The following is a 16,891-nucleotide window of genomic DNA, read 5'->3' on the forward strand; positions in this document are numbered from 1 at the left end:
AGCAGGAAGAGATTAGGGCGGTCACTAAGTGGGCAGGAATCACACTTTCATCACATGTCTTTACATCAGGGGAGGGCGCGAAGTGGAATTAAAATACAATTTTGAAATATAAAAATAAGAGATAAGAGAGAAAATGATAAAGAAAGAAAGTGAAGAGTTGAGACATCTACTAATTTGAAGCCAGGGACCGGTACCAAAAACAGGATGAATTTTCCACGCTCTGCTGGATAGGAACATTTGGTTTGCTTTCAATGATATTAACTTTAATGCTAACGTTAAATTGCTTTCTTCTGTGCTGAATCTTCTGAACACTCAGGTTGCTGGGAAAGAGCATCTCGCCCCCATGACTGCATATTCCATGCATTCTGGATGCACGGTCTTGTAGATGCAAGCTGGGGTGTTTTTGTTTTTGATTTTTCTTTTTGATACTAGTATTTCTAAGAATCCTCATTTTATGCATCCACAGAGCAAGCCTTTTCCTCCCCCAGACATTCCTTCCAAAGGTAGTATCAGATCCCCCTCATGAGTAGGGAGCCCTATTCTAGAATGGGATATCAATATTAAAAAGTACTCTTTCCTTTTCACTTCCCTTCTGATAATGTAGACTTGATGGGAAACGCTTTTCAAAGTGGGTTGAAGGGCCAGGGCATCAGAGGTCTCCACCCTTCTGGCACTTGCCCAGGGTCAGCTGCAGTCAGAAGAAGTAATGAATCAGTTCCTAGTCCCAACACTAATGAATCACACATTTGCTCCATATCAGATCTCCAGCCCTTACTCCCTGTCCTGAATCCAAAATGTTCCACCAACAGGCAACAAAATATAATTAGATTAGAATGAAAGATTAGCCACCCAGCAAATGCCTTTCCTGTTTCTGTATGGGCAAGGCAAGTAAAATGGGCTTCTCCCAGATCATTCAATGAGCAGATGCTCTGGGCATGCCATATCCATCAAAAATGTGTGTTGCTGTCTGCCTCAACACAACTCACCTCATTCAATTTACAGAAGGAACACCCCTTTGGTGTTCAACCAAGCTAGCAACAAAGAACTTGCTTTTTCACAGTGAAATCTCTACCTACCTGAAGAAGCCTTATAGAGGTCAGGGATAGGTAGTCACCGGTATCTTTGTCTTGGTTTAAATTAGGCATAATTCATTGACCTGGAAGATGGCAGGCCTGCACACGAAAGACCTCCACTGGCTCCTCCAAGAGTCACTGGCCTTCAGAACAAAGGGTGGAGACATCCTTTTAGCTCTAGGTAGTCTCCACCAGAGGGGACAACTCCCTAATGTGGATGTTCAAATGAAGAACCCTTACATATAGGAACTTGCTTAGTCTTCCAGAAATTCCATTTACAGGTGGGAAAACTGAGCTACAAGGTAGTTAAATGTCTTAGACAGTGTCAGTTAGGCTGTAAATGGTAGGGCCAGGTTATCCATAAGCTGCCTGCCCACTTGTCAGAAGGCCTGGTTTACGAACACCTTTGCAGTGCCCTTGACTGAGCCCTCCTGTGCTGTGTTCCTCTGTCCCCAGTTCTTCCTCAGTCTGACTCCAAGTCAGAGGAAAGCTGGGTGGTAAGAGAGAAGGGTGAAAACTTTAACTTAATTGACATCTCAAGGACATTCGCTGAATTCTGCCCCGGTGATCTGAAGGCCTGAGCTTGGGCACCCTTCATTAGCATCAAAATGGGGAGGGACACCACAGAGTTTTACAAAACAATTAAATCCCCAAAAAACAATGCTTTTATTGACTGATCTACTCCAAAAAGCCTTCCTGGTTCTTCTCTTCCAGCAACATAAGATCCTGAAGGCTCTTCCTTGAACACTGGTGGTGGGATCTTCCCCTTTGTCACTCCTAAGCAAAGGCACTGTGGGTGCCCCCAGATGGGACTCAGGTAGATCCCGCTTCTCAATTATGCTGAGGAGCTGTTTCAGGACCATGCCCATTTACAAGAAGGATCATCTCAGTGTCAAAAGAGCTCAACTCCTCTCCCACCACCCTACCTGCGGTGGGTCTCGGGTTGATCATTTGGGGAGGCGAGAAGAGCCAAGGAGATTTCTCCAAGCCTCCAGACTCAGCCACCATGTCTGCTAATGCACAGCCAGAGCTCATACCCAGCAGTCTCCTTTCCCATAGCTGAGGATGGAGGGCTATGCAAACAGCCTCATTAGTCCTTGATAAATGCTTAAAGATTCCTTCATGCACACTGGACAGACCGTTTATCATTCACTGGGGTGAAAGCATTCAGATTCTAAGTATCCCCTGATTCTTGCAATTAATGCCTGGACATGAGCATTGAGCGGAGAATAGCCAGGAAGATCTCTCAGATTTACTAGGGTACTTATTGTCCCTTAAATAAATAGCAATTAATACTAAAACATTTAATTAAGGTTTAAGAGCCAGCAGAGATATTTATCTCTTGCATAGCTGTTAAGCCTCTCCAAATGCATTTTTAATGATGATATAACAGTTTGTTCTCACACCATCATCTTCTCACTCTAACCTACACCGCATTTGGGACCCAAAGTATGGCCAACTCTGCTTCCCTGTAGGCAGGTTTTTTGTGATGACTACAGCTTCCAGGCAGGCGTGTGCCCAGTTTCCCTGGATTCATCCTCCATGATAGATTTCATTGACTTCTTGCCTCAGACCACCTCCATGGTGGGGCCAGATTGCTATAGATAGAGACAAAATGAAGCTGACTCTCCCCTGCTCCAAGGAAGGGGACCTCGGATGCATGCCTGCCATTGGCTCATGGACTAATTCCTGTCATTTTTCATGTAGCAGGCAAACTTCAGAAAACCTCATTAGTGTTCAGCTCTTTCCATTTGCTAAGGCCACTTCATTCCAAAAGGAGCCTGAAAAGTCATAAAAGCTCTTGAATCCAAAGGAAGTAAGAAATAAATCATGTGTTATTATTATTTTCAAAAACACATTGAAGACTTAACTAATAAAAAACAGTAAGAAATGCACCTGAGCCTTCTCACTTTGTTCTTTAAAAAAAAAAAGTTAATAGAATATCAAGCTTTTATGATTGAGAGGAATATGTTTTGTAAAGCAACATCCAGAGCCTTCTGGAAGCTGAGAACCAGAGCCAAGGAAAATTCAGAGAAAGGAACTGTTTCAGGTTGTTGAGAAATTAACTAGTACCTACTGAGCCCCAGGGGACCTGGCTGAAGTCTGTTTATTCTCTTTGTTTTGCAAAAAAAAGATAGTGTTCATTAAACCCGACAACCTACTGTGTTGTTTGCAGCCTGGTGGGTCCAGGCCGGTGGAGAGTCTCCTTCTAGGCAGCAGAGGGCAGAGTTTATCCCAGATCTCAGTCTCAGATCATTTTGTAAAACACGCTGTTCTTTTTTTCACCAGACCAAACTAAGAACCTCGTTGGACACCTACCTTCACAAGTGTTATTTTCCAGTCAGGGGTCCCGGGCCTGCCTTTTTCATCTTTCGCATGTGGCCTAGTCCCCTCAGTTTCTCTCTGGGTTTAGTGCCATGCTGAGAGGCTCATGCACTGAGCCTCAGGGACAGAAAAACCCAAACACCCCCCTGTGAGCTGAAGTTCACACAGCTCATTTTGGCAGCAACTTAGGGCCATGCCGGGTAGGTGATTGGCCAGCCTCAGATTCCTCCAAGCAGTGCTCTTAAAATGACAATTCAAGGACTGGCCCCATACTCTACTGGTTAAGGGGGTTGAATCCCATGTGGTCAGCTGCAGTTCAAATCCTGGTCCTAGTGGCTTGAAAAATACACTGGGCCTGAGTGCATGTGTGCCCAAAGTCCCAACAGGATGGGGAAATGGAGAAGGGATTTGGGTATGATCGTGACCTACTGGAGGGTGATTTCTCCTTCTCTGTCTCTTTCTCTGGCAAGCATATGCATCCTCTGACAAAAAAAAGAAATGATCAAAGTATAGGATTGACGTGCTCTCTCTCACCCTCTCTCCTCTCCCTCTCCCCCCTCCCCTTTCCTTCTATTCTTTCATCCTGAGACACTGGGTAGAGAGAGATGCCTGTGGATTTGAAAGAGGCTTCCTTCCCTACCTGACTGTAGATGTTTGCTACTCTGGACAGGGGCTGTATCCCTGCAGTTTGACCCTTCCTTTCAGTATCCAACAGCAAGTGGCCCCTGGAGGTCCTTCAGGCTGCCAAGGGTTAGTTTCAAAGATATATCCCTGCAGTATGACCCTTCCTTTCAGCATCCAACAGCAAGTGACCCCTGGAGGTTCTTCAGGCTGTCAAGGGTTAGTTTCAAAGACAGGGACAAAGCTGCTTTTATACCCATCTCTTCTCTTAACTCTATTCCATATCAATTTCCCACTTGGGAGCAGGCCCAGAGCTTGAACCTGAGAGAACCAGACATGAACTTGGCAGGAGACCCTTGTCCTCAGAAAGCTGTTGTGCTAGCAGGTTACACATAATACACACACATGTATGAAGTGCAGCACAGATTGTCCTGAGAAGTAACAGGACAGCACACTCTAGTAGACAGAAAGGAAATAGGAACATGTTTACAAAGGGAAGGAACGTCCAGGAAGACCTCCCCAGTGGAGGTCAGACTGGAATAGAGAAAGAAAGAGGGAAGGATCAAGAGAAAAGGCAGGACCAAGTTATACAGCACTGGATGAGTCCAGGAGACATTGAAGAAGGAAATCAGCGTGAAATCTGCCTGGAACACCTCCAGGGGAGTGACTAGCAGGAGGAGGAGGAGGAGGGAGAAGCTGTTCCTCTGGCCTTTATGTGCCTATCTAAGGTCAGCTTCAAGGGCTGGAAAGCAGCCCTGGGCAATAGTTTGGCAGGAAACCTTCTTTATTCAGATGGGCAACCATGTGACCTATAGTGTAACACTGGACAGCTCTGAGAGCGAGGTGTGCTCTGGTTATAATCGACAGTCAGAAGAAACAAAAACAGCAGCTTAAACTGCAGCCTGTTGCAGGCCACCAGGACCAGGCATAGAGCCCCCAAACCCAGCCTTCAGTGACTTACTTTTTCATTTCTTTGAAAAAGAATTTGAATTGTGGTAAAATATGCACAACATAAAATTCACCATTGTAACCATTTTTAGGTGTACAGTTCTGTGGCATTAAGTGCACTCTGTTGTACAATTCCTGCCACCATCCTTCTCTGACCTGTGTTTGTCCCCCTCTATTAAAACTCTACCTAGAAAACTATCACTGCTCATTAACCCTCTCCCCACAACATCATTCTATATTTTATCTCTATGAATTTGACTTCTCTGGGAAGCTTACATGAGTAGAATCACATGATATTTGTCCTCATATTTTTTAACGTTCAAAAAGTTCAAACAAAGATGGATATGCAACAGGGACATTTCTCTCTGTGTGACATCACTTCATGTATTTAATCTACCCTCCTGCCAAATCCTGGATGTGTCCGGGAGGTGAGTGGGCTCAGGCACAGCTGGAGGAAGGCTCCTAAGGGTTGCCCAGTACAGTCCCACATGATGCCCCACTTCTATTACACAGTGACACCATGCCACAGCTAGGTGGGCCTCCCCATGGCAGCTGAGCAGATGCTCCACTTTAGGACTCCCAGGGTTGCCATACAGGTATTCTTTGGAGACAGTAGACAAGGTGAAGTGATAAGCAGGAGACTGGCCACTGTTGCCCAGACTAGGAGGGGTCCTAGGGAAGGAGATCGCACTTCCACCTCCACCATTGGTGGAAATAGATTCTGAATGGCCGATATTCTTGGCAGAGAGAAGGAACACAGTGCCAGGGAGGAGGAGCTCTTCTGAGCCTGCCAGCCCCACCATAGAGGTCCAGGATACAGTCTGCATCTTCCAGGTGTGTCCTATGTGGGGCCCTTCAGCCTTCAGACTCAGCCAGAACTGCTATGCTGCACTTAGTTGATTCAACACAGTTGAATGGCTGTGGCCTGACTTGTCATCAAACTCACCCAGGGAGCACCTAAAATCTGTGTTCACAGGTCCCACCTGGAGGACTGAATCTGAATATTCACAGGTGGGCCCAGAAGTCTGTATTGCTGAAACTCTCTGAAGAAAACTTGAGATGGAGCCCATCTGGCCACTCACTGTGATGTCTAGAAGCTGCTGGGAAATGCTACTGGCTGGTGCTTTTCCCAGCTTCATTTTGGGATCATTGCTCCACACTCCCATTTTCTGACTTGTATCATCTGCAAAGATGAGGACGTAGTGGGATTCCCCTCTGTATTTTTTTTTCTTTTATTTTGGAGAGGTTTTTGCTATAGGGCATGTGCGCTCGCCAGACAGAGAGAGACAGAGAGACAGAAAGCAAGAAATCACCCCCCAGGGGGGATGGCCACGCCACAATCCCTTCTCCTCCATTTTCCTCTCGGGATCTGGGGCATGCACACACATGCGCCCGGCATGAGTTTAAGCTGCTGGGTCTGGGACTTGAACCGCAGTCAACTACGTGGGAGTCCAGCGACATAGCCATTACGCTAACTGCTGGTCCCTCCCCTCTGTATTTTTGAGGGTCCTGATCACCTGCAGTTATGGGAGTGCTAGTGGGAGCTCTGACTGATAATGGAGGAGCACAGCTGTCCATTCCTATGTCAGTTACAGCTTCGAGTGAGCACCTATGAGCTGAGTCGTATTATATTCCAACTCTTTGGGCCATGCCCAGATTGACCATAGCTTCTGATTCTCTGGGGGAGGCTGACCAGGTAGAGTCTCTGACTGAACCTAGAAGACTCCGTGTTTCCCATTTTTCAAGTTATACATACAGGCTGGGTCCATGCCACCCCTTCTTGCTTGCCTGCTAAAGTGGCAGTTACACCCACTGACATACACAGAAGGGTCTCCTTTCTCTTTCTCTTTTTTTCTTTTTTATTTATTTATTTATTTAATTTTTTTTTGTAGAAATTTTTGCTATAGGGCATGTATGCTCACCAGATAGACAGAGAGAGAAAGCGAGAAATCACCCCCTAGAGGGAATGGCCACTCCGCAATCCCTTCTCCTCCATTCTCCTCTCGGGATCTTGGGCATGCATGCACACACTCCTGTTGTGAGTTTAAGCCACCGGGTCCAAGATTAGAACCGCAGTCGACTACATGGGAATCCAGCGACATAGCCATTATGCCAACTGCTGGTCCCAACTTTCTCTCTTCAGTACAGTCATTTTTGGGGGAGATCATGGAGGTGGTTCTTCTGATGTCATCCATTAATCTCTCCCAAGACTTGGCTTTGGGGAGACTCCAGCTGAGGCATGGTTGAAAGGGATTTCTTTCTTCTTCTGGCATAGGAGTTGAGCCAGCTCAGCTATGCCCTTCATGAGTAGGAGGCTGGACAGGGTGTGACCATTGTGGAATGCATTCAAGCCACCTGAGGTGTTCTTTGTCCATGGTCCCTTTCATGAAGTCCCCTTCAGGAAGTCCAAACCTCCACAGATTACCATCACTAACACAAGGTTTGGGCACCCACTTCCTGTCTCTGGGACTGCTAGTATTTGTTCCAGTTCCTGATGACTAGTTCTAGGGAGACATTTTGCACATTCTGAGGACATGTTAGCAGAGAAGGGGAGAGCAGTGGGTCTTTGTGTGTGATCGGCTGGATTGTGAGCCTTCACAGACTCATCCTGCCCTTGGCCTGCTGCCATTTAATCTCTTCTTGTTTTCTTTCCACACAGGATTCCGTTGGTGAACCTGTAAAAACAAAACAAAACAAAAAACACAAAACCTAAAACTAAACTATATAAGGGGGAGGGTCCCCGCACCTACCACTTCTGTTTGCCGGTGGGAAACTCACAGAGCAGGACGCTCTAGGCCAAATATATTTTTGTAAAAATGCTCATGCCTACGGGTGACTGCTTTCTCCCAGAGTTTTCTTTGGAGAACAGAAAGAAGAAAGACAAGGAAGAAACTGGAGACAGAGAGAAAAAGAGACCTAGCAAAAAGGACAGGAGGATGCACCTGACGCCTGGGATTTGTACTACGATTCTGAACCTGTGCCAATAATACCATTATGTGCCATGTACTGACCCGAAAGGCTCGGCCACAGAGCCGAAGCCCAGCAAATCACGCGTAGAAATCTTACAGAAAACAGGGGTGGGAATCTCTTCCAATAGAGTCACTATTTCTGGTTAATATACATATATAAATATATAAATACAAACAGACACACACACACTTTTTTTGTACTGTAGCAATTTTTGAAGATCCTAAATGTTCCTTTTTAAAAAAAATGAAATTGTGTTATAGGTTACAAAATCTGATTTATTTAACATGCTTAGTATGATCAGAATAAACCAGTGTTTTCTACTTTGACAACTCATATCACACACATTCTGCACATGCCCACACACATACACACATACCTGCACACACATACACACACACACACGCACACATATCTACACATCTATTGGAAATACAATTCCACAAGTGAGCATATTACTTCCGGTGACCTGGTATTTCATCACTGCTCATCCCAAGAGACAGCCTTGACCCAGACAACAAGCCCTTGAGTGACACACCCTGCATTTGCTAGATATTTGGTGAGTGGCTCCAAATGTGTGATTTATTATCTTGGACCAGAATTAAGAATGCCATGGTCATGTGTGTGTATGTGTGTGTGTGTGTGTGTGTGTGTGTCTGTGTGTGTCTGTGTACACAATATATATGTATACACAAACACATGATATATTATCTTTTTTTCATTTAATCATTTGAGGATGCTACCTAACAGCCATGCACCCATTTACATAGCTGGCTGCTTGTAAACACCTGAGTACCAGATCAGGCAGGCAATGGATTATTGGACATTTGTGTTATACAAGCATAGACTGAGTTAAAGAAACTTGCCAGTTCTGAAAATTGAAGATATATATCCTTATAGTGTGTACGCGTATGTCAGGGCAGAACTCAGAAATATAGGAGGGCTCCAGTGTGTTTGAAAATGAAAAATAATCATCCTTTGTGCAAACAACCCAGGCTACTTCCCCTAAGGTGGGGCATAGTCTGCAGTTTTTCTCCATATCGTCAGTGGACAGATACTTCCACTTTTTCTTGAGCCCAAGGATAACTTAAAATCTTGGTGGAAACTAGCAAAATGCTGCTTTCTTGTCAGGTTCAACTGGCTGATGTTTGTGTTTTGGCATCAGAAAGCCTATGGAGTGTCCCAGTGAAAATAGGGCCCCAGACTAGAGCCTTGTTACAGAGAATGCCAACCACACACTATTTATGGCCAGAGGAGCAAATCTCTCCCAAGCCCCATCTTATACAGGCTCCCTGGTGCTCCAGGCTTTCTGTAAGTAAGGGCACTGTAAGGGATCTAAGGATGCAGCCAGTGGCCACACACTGCCCCAGTAGAGGATATTTCCTCCCTATAGTGGGAGCCCAGGTCAGGTGTAAGTGGCCTTTCTCCAAAGAATATGTTTCCTATGTATGGCCCACGTGTGACTTTGAGCTTACCAGTAGGGTGCATGAACAAATTAAAATGTTGAGTTAAAAGCTAAAGGTCAGATAGACTGCTGACCTTCACGGATGAGCCATGCTGATGACCTTCTGATTCTTCCCTTGGGCTTAGTCTCCCCCTGAAACACCTTGGAATGTGCTTGAACAGTTCACTGTGTATCCTGAGCTCGGTGAGAGTAGAGCACTCCTCGTGGAGAGGAAAAGTGTTTGGTGACACAATAGTGTGGAGATTTGTATCCATGGTATTGCCCCCACATTGGGAAAGTCATTATTTTGGTTTGGGTTTTTGTTTTGTCATTTTCCTCCAAAGTTTTGGCACACATTGAGACAGTATAAACTTCTGCCTCTGGTATTTGACCATCTCCGAGTTCCTGAGAATCATCTGCCTGGTGCTCTGCTGTGCACCTCACTGTGCATCACCAGCCTCATCCTATCGCATCCTCAAATAACCTTCTCACTGAAAGGAGGCAATGGAGCCTCCTGAGTCCAGGTGAGCACAGCTTGGTGTGAGTTCAAGATGAGGCTGTTAGCATTGAGCAGGTAATGGAGGCTGCTGCACTGATCTAAGCATCCTGAGCCACAGAGTGAGTCTACCCAGAAAGGTATTTGGTGGCAGGAGCCAATCTCTTCGCTGACAGTGGGATCCTAGAATTCCTGCCATCTCCATCTGCAGTTCCCAACCCAAGGCCTGCACTGTGGATCCCCTTAACTCTTTCCTTTGTCCATAAAACATTGAGTCTGGAAGGAAGCTTAAAATAACAAAGCCTGTCACCACTCTGTGACAGCCCCTTCTGCACGTGCTCAGGGTAGGGCTGCATGATCCACGTGAGTACAGTCAGACAAGCAAATGCATGCACATTCCACATCACAATGTCTTGCTGTGTACTGAACATCTATCAAAACAAACCCACGCAGGGAAAGCTACTGTTTTCAGATGATCAAGAGAATATGCAAAGGTGTTTTATTTTTATGTGATTACCTTATCTTCCAGGCCCCTCACCTGGAAACTTCATCTGTGTAAGAGGAGATAATAAATCAGAATGAGAAGATGTACAGCATTCAGCCCCATCCACAGTGAAGTCTGTCAAGCTAGAGCACAGGATTTTTTGAATCAAACCATATATGTTCATGTCCAGCATTTCACGCATCTGCATCTAACGAGTTTGGTCAGACCCTTCCTTTTGCAGCCTTGGACAATGCTCTCAGTTTGTGTTCTCTCATCTCAACTTTTAGAATTCAAAATCCATTAGCAGACCCCCTTCCACACACACGCATCCCCCCACCACTGAGGTCTGGTCCTTATATTTGTTTTAGCATATATTTCTTCAAGAAAAGTACTCAAAGGAAAGAATACAGTTTGGTAAAGTCTACTTCCATCTGATCCCTCCAATACTTCTCTGAAATCCAATCACAGGCCCTGGGTGTGGCACAGATCACTGTCCATGGCCTACCGTCCATTTAAAGCCTCTGAAACAACTGGGCATGGCTTTGGGGAACTGTCTGCTCCTCCTTATACTGTAAGGCAGTTTCTAGGCTTAGTCACTCCTAATGTCCACACTGATATCACTTTTACCTGGTTGAAGCATGGGTGTAATTTCTTTTGTTTCCAAGTTTTGAGTGTAAAAGGCAAGGTCTTCCATGCATGGCTAGGAAAACTTTCTGACCATTTTCCACTGGGCCTAGATCCCAGCAGTGTCCAAGACAAAGTGCCCACCAAGCCTTCCTGCTCTGCTCCAACTTTATCACACAATGCAAGTCAGATGGCGTCCTAGGGTTGGTGGGGTAGCTGATAGTGTTCCTATTTAGTGCCTCCCTTCCATGGGATTTCTTCTGTATGTTTCTGTCCTTAGTTATAGTGAGTTTGAGGGGATTACCTCTGCTGTAACTCCAAGATACCTTTGCATTTCAAACTTAAAAACCTAAACTTGGAAACAAACATCACCAGTTCTCTGAATTTGACCACCAGGAAATCAGTCATTACTACTGGGATCTTGTAAACTTAAATCAGCGTTTTTTTCCTCAAAAACATACTTTCTAACAGCCACATTTTGACAACAGATGGAGCCTTACAGATTTTGGCCTTCAAGAACTTTGTGCACGGATGTTCAATCGGTTGCCCATATATAAAATGAACATGTTAGAGAACTGATTCTTTCACCTTTGATGGTCTCTATTTTGACTCTCTACTGCCTACAGGCAGGTAGTCCATCTCTTTTTCTTCTTCACCCAGGCAGTCTAATATTGTCTGTAGTACATGAAGCTGGGTGGACTACAGTCTCTTGGAAAACAAGACAAGGAACTAGAACTGAGCTTGGGGCTGTCAAACCAGTCAGCCTAGTTTTTCTCATGTTTGTTTTCAAATGGCATCAGAACCCACCTTTTTTCTCTGTTGGCACCATCACTCTCCTTCATCAGTGAGATCTTAGGGTAAATGAGTCTTGATACTCCGCTGGGATGTCTTTTCACCTTTTGATCAGTCATTTGTGAGAAAAATACTGAGATTTCTGATTTCGATTGAGATTCCAAAGCCATTCTTATTTCAGCATATGAATCCTCTTAAGAAGACACAACTCCCATATGCAAATGAAGGAAAATGACTATGGTTCAGGTTCAGAGTAATTAGCCAATCATTTATTCTATTTATAGAACTTTTACCATGTTGGTGATATAACAGCACTGTCTCTGCCCTCGAGCCCTTCTCATGCTCTTCTCAATCTGTCAAGTCACCATCAGGTCAATAGGTCTCAAGGGGGACAAGGAAATTCAAGGACAGACATTCAACCCACAGAGCACAGGGGTCCCAGGGACACCATCCCTGCTGGTACCAGAAGGCGGCTGTCTTTTCAGAAGTTTCCCTGCCAACACTGAGCTCACTTAGCAGCGTCCTTCTTAAACATCTGCTTTTAAGTAAGCATTTGTTTCAAAACATGCCATGATTCATGTAATTTTGGAGTGGTTACTTCGGTGCAGTTTGTCAATTTGCACTGCCGTACTTTTTTTTGATTGTTTGTTTGTTTTTCAGTGTAAATAGCACAGCCCACATAAATGAGCCAAACTCTCATCATCTGAGAATCTTTGATTATTCTTCCCCACTTATTTTACATTGATGTGTTGCCTGCTCTGAAGATAAACTTCTTCACTCACTCTGAGCCAAGATTTGTGTTACTTACATTCAGCATTATTTGTGGGTTTTCCAGGGAGGTTTGGCATTTTGAAATATGTGATTCCAGCACTTCTTTTCAAAGAGCATGAAACTTGGTTATGTGCAGTTTGCCTTCCTGGGCTTAGAGATTACATTTAGATGTGAGGAGTGGGTAGAGGTCTAGGCAGGAAGTCCTGTCTTTTAAATCATACCAACCATCAAACAAACAGGAAGAATGAGCTGTTTCTGACCTCAAATCGTCCTAGAATGATCTCAACAAGAAAGCATGCAGTAGCCAAATCCCAGAGTTTACATCGGTTACCATGATCAGGCAATCCCTGATTGGGAAACATAACCCTGTGAATAAGCTCCCTTTATGCTCAAGTGCCAATGATAGCTCATCCTCTTTGTTAGAGCAACCTCACCTTCTGCATCCAAAACACAAAGCTCCGCCAGGCTCACAGGTATTTACATGTCCCCCACTTCTCACCTTCTGCATACAAAACACAAAGCTCTGCCAGGCTCACAGGTATTTACATGTCCCCCACTCCTTCCATTCCTTTGCAGGTTTTCCCCCCCCCCCCAGGGGGTTAAATACACAGGTTATAGTTGACTGAGAAAGCTATATGCATGGTGGCACCCAGAATACAGAATGATCCAGGAGCAAAAGAGGAGATGCTTGTCATGGACTCCTTAAGGCAATAATGAGAATGGGGCTTCTTCCCAGGGATCTCCAATCACCCCAGCAATAGGTCCATACTCTACACCTGTAAGCACACAGCCCACGCCTAGATGTAAAGGCAGCAGAAGAGAATAGTCAGTGATAACATGTCTGTCTAGGAGCTGAATGCATAAAATAAATCCTACTTGCTCCATTGCCTTTTCCTCTTGATCACAGTCCCTGCTAACAGTTCTAAGAGCTGCTATGCAAAGAATAGAAAGAGTAATTTTGTATGAACCTATAATTGTAAGTCATATATGGGACCACCTTGGCTTAAGAGACATCATATAAACTGGGCTGACCTTACCCATCTGGAAAATTTGGATTTATAGCCACTTAGAATGGGGAGAATTGAAACTACTAGTGAATAGTAGGGGAGGGGACCAGTGCATACAGAATGGCCATGTTACATCTTCTCTATGTAGGCTGCAGTCAGGACACACATGTGCCATAGATAATAATTAAGTGGGTTAATATACTAAACCAAGAGAGTTAAGACAGCCTCAGGAGACTGAATTAACTCTTGTCAATATCATGAATTCTGTAGTAAAACATCTGTTAAGTAATGTGTGGCAGGAATGGATACAGAGAGCATCAAATTGAAGGAAATTTTCTTTTATAAAAGTTAATTAGTTTTGTCTCAAGTGGTCTCTCTCATAAAATAGAATCCCCTGGAGATGTGAGTTTACAAGTGTAATTCAACACCCAAATACTTACAACACTAAATAACAATTCCCTAGATGTTTTATTTTTATGTGGACATAACCTGACTGATCATACTGGTTAGCTTTTGTCATATTTCTGAAATTCTGCAATAAAATTCCTTAGTGTTAGTGTTTATAGCTTTCGGGTTGGCATACTGTCAGTTAATTCTAGTTTTACTGACTTTGGAAAGTTACTGCTTACAGAGAACCAGGGACAGCTTTGGCCATAGGAGAAGCAAGAACAATGTATACTCCTAATCTCTCATTTTTGGCACCATTATATACCATGAAAACTTGTAGCCACTAAAAAAGGATCCACCCTTTGAGGACCCTCAGTATCTTTGCTTTAATCATTGAATAGGGAACTGCAGAAGCAAACACCATTGTACCAATCCCTGGACCACTCTCCCATTTCTTAATAGAATCATCCCATACTTCTCAACTCTTCAGCCATCTCAAGCCAAAAGGGACAATTTCAAACCCACTGTGATACCTCAACCCCAATTTACAGCCTTTGAGGACTAATTGGGGGAAAGAGAGAGAAGAGATTTTGCTGAAGTCTCAGGCTGCTGAAAACCAAATACAGTATGGCAGTGAGCATGGCAGTAGCATTGTTGACAAGGTTTCTGTAACATGGCAGCAGCTGCTATCAAAAGGAAGACTCTCCCTCTGCCTTCAAAGTATACTGGGCTGGGAACTCAACTTTGTATTATTTCTCTCATATGCATATGGATTCTAACATCAAGTTATGTGACTGTGTATAATTTAAGGTCTACAAAGCAACATGGGCCTTGTGTCTTGAGTGTACAGCGAGTCAACATGACCCTGGAAATTTCTGGGGAGGTGGCCGCTCTATGGTGCTCTTAGATGAGGTGTCACTTCCACATATAAGCACAATTCTCCCAGTTAAGGGCCTTGAAGGCCAGGACAGATGGCTGGTTTTGAAAAGTCTAGGAGTATGACAAACGGAGCATTTGGCTACACCCTTCTTGAATTAACTGCCATGATCTATCTACAGATATGTTCTGTCACATGTTTTGGGGGGTATTACATTTGAGTTTGGATGACTTCCTCTGAAGCCAAAAAGTGAAAGGGCCCGGAAATTTAGTTCTCATCAACTGATGATAACTGGATCCTTAAAGATGAATTTCTGGCCTGAGGTCACACAAGGAGGTTCAGCAAATATCTGGGGATATCATGTCTATATCATGCCCTAGGTGTGAAGATGGGAGAGCATGGTTCACAGCAGTTTTGCTTTCTGAAACAGTGTGGTAAGAAGGCAAAGTGGAAATGTGCCAAATTTTACTATGAAACATTACAGTTGGGGTGGGGGGAGATGTAACTATTTTCAGTCACCAGATAATTATTATTTTAAAAAGGTGTTTGTCTTTTTTTTTTTTTTAATTCCTTCTTCTGGCAGCCCCATTTGGATCATTTCTTCCTCCTACTTCCCTGGAGAAACAAGATGGTGGGTACTGGAGCCCAGGACAGGGTTACTCTCCAGTTAAAATTACATAAATAGAAAGCAGAACAACAACAAAGCCTCATGTGAACTACAATGACCTTGTTGATTAAGTTTACTTAACCATTGATGGATAGATCGACTAGAGATGAATGGGACTAAAAATCAGTATTCAGTCATGTCATACCTATCTCTTCAAATGTGAATAAGCCCCAGACAGTGTTGCACTGCATATTGGAAGAAGTTCTAAAGGCCATACATTGATGATTTTTTTAAAGTCTTAACATTTTTCTCAAAAGGAATAAACATTTACTGCAAAATGTTTAGAAAACACCAATAAGTAAGAAGAAGGGAAACATCTGAAACCTTTCAGTCATTGTTTAATTTGTTGGAAATTATTCATTATTCATTAAAGGCTGAATGTGTGGGGACAAGTCATAGCGATCTCTCCATGGTTAACATAGGTGATCAATCTGGCTCCAATGTGTGTTTTACAAAAAGTCGCATCAGCTTTCAAATACATCCTTGGCAGTTTAACTTGTCATTGACTAAACTTGTCATTGCTCATAGAGTGTCTATGATTAAGTGGAAAAGGCAGTCAACCATTTGGATGTTGGCTTTCACATCATCAAGCATTGGCCATTGGACACATCTGGGCATTGGGATGGAATAAACAAAATAGAGAAACATCCAAATCCTTGACTGGATTTTTCATTTGGGAGCATTTATCTAAGAGTCACAGGTCTGAGAAACAGAAGGATCCATTTCCATTTTGATGCTCCTAGTGTGTTTGAAACAACACTTGAGTTTACCAGGTCTCAGCACCTAAATTTAAATGGAGCCCATTTTTCCCTCCTCCACATCAGCTCACACATGGAACTAGAAACTCACAAACCATGAACCTGAACCACAGGACAAGAAATTAACCAACAATGGCCACAGTGGCCTCTTTTATCACAAGTTTTAAGTTGAATGTTTCAGAACTTTATTTTCCCCCTTTATTCATGTATAGCAAAACTGGGTTTATTTTGATTTCCCTAAATTATTTTCTGATACAATAAACTGTTAACTGTTTATTTATACTTTTACATGGAGCACTTGTTATTTTTCAAATACAAAAACCTCTCTGTTTACATGTTCAAATAATATCTATACCACGGCTGTCTCTATAAACATATTTATATATCATCTCCTTGAAAGAGTTAAACTACTGTAGCTTAATGTTGTGTTTTCTTTAAATGCATATCATAATCATGTTAATGAACAGAACTACACAATATATTCGGTGGGGGTGGGTGGGGGGGACAGGTGGCTGAGTGTGATTTCCGTACAGGTGAACTTTTATTTTGGATTTTTTTAAGTTGTTTCTGTATTTCAAAACTATGTATTTGGAAAACATTGTAAATGCAACACCTATATTAACTTTTCCTGTGTATATTTAGTACTCTGA

At 43.5% G+C, this 16,891-nt stretch overlaps 1 protein-coding gene across 1 annotated transcript in view; it reads left to right on the top strand.

The window, feature by feature from the left end:
- Nucleotides 1-16,531, top strand: part of AJAP1 (adherens junctions associated protein 1) — a 153,935-nt gene extending 137,404 nt beyond the window's left edge. Inside the window, exons 6-7 of the mRNA XM_006161198.3 lie at nt 7,627-8,493; nt 15,400-16,531. The gene's annotated coding sequence lies outside the window, so the exon portion shown is untranslated. The remainder of the gene's footprint in view (nt 1-7,626; nt 8,494-15,399) is intronic.
- The last annotated feature ends 360 nt before the right edge of the window (nt 16,532-16,891 follow it).

The sequence above is a fragment of the Tupaia chinensis genome, unplaced genomic scaffold, assembly GCF_000334495.1.
Source record: "Tupaia chinensis unplaced genomic scaffold, TupChi_1.0 Scaffold138365_1, whole genome shotgun sequence".
NCBI lineage: Eukaryota > Metazoa > Chordata > Mammalia > Scandentia > Tupaiidae > Tupaia > Tupaia belangeri.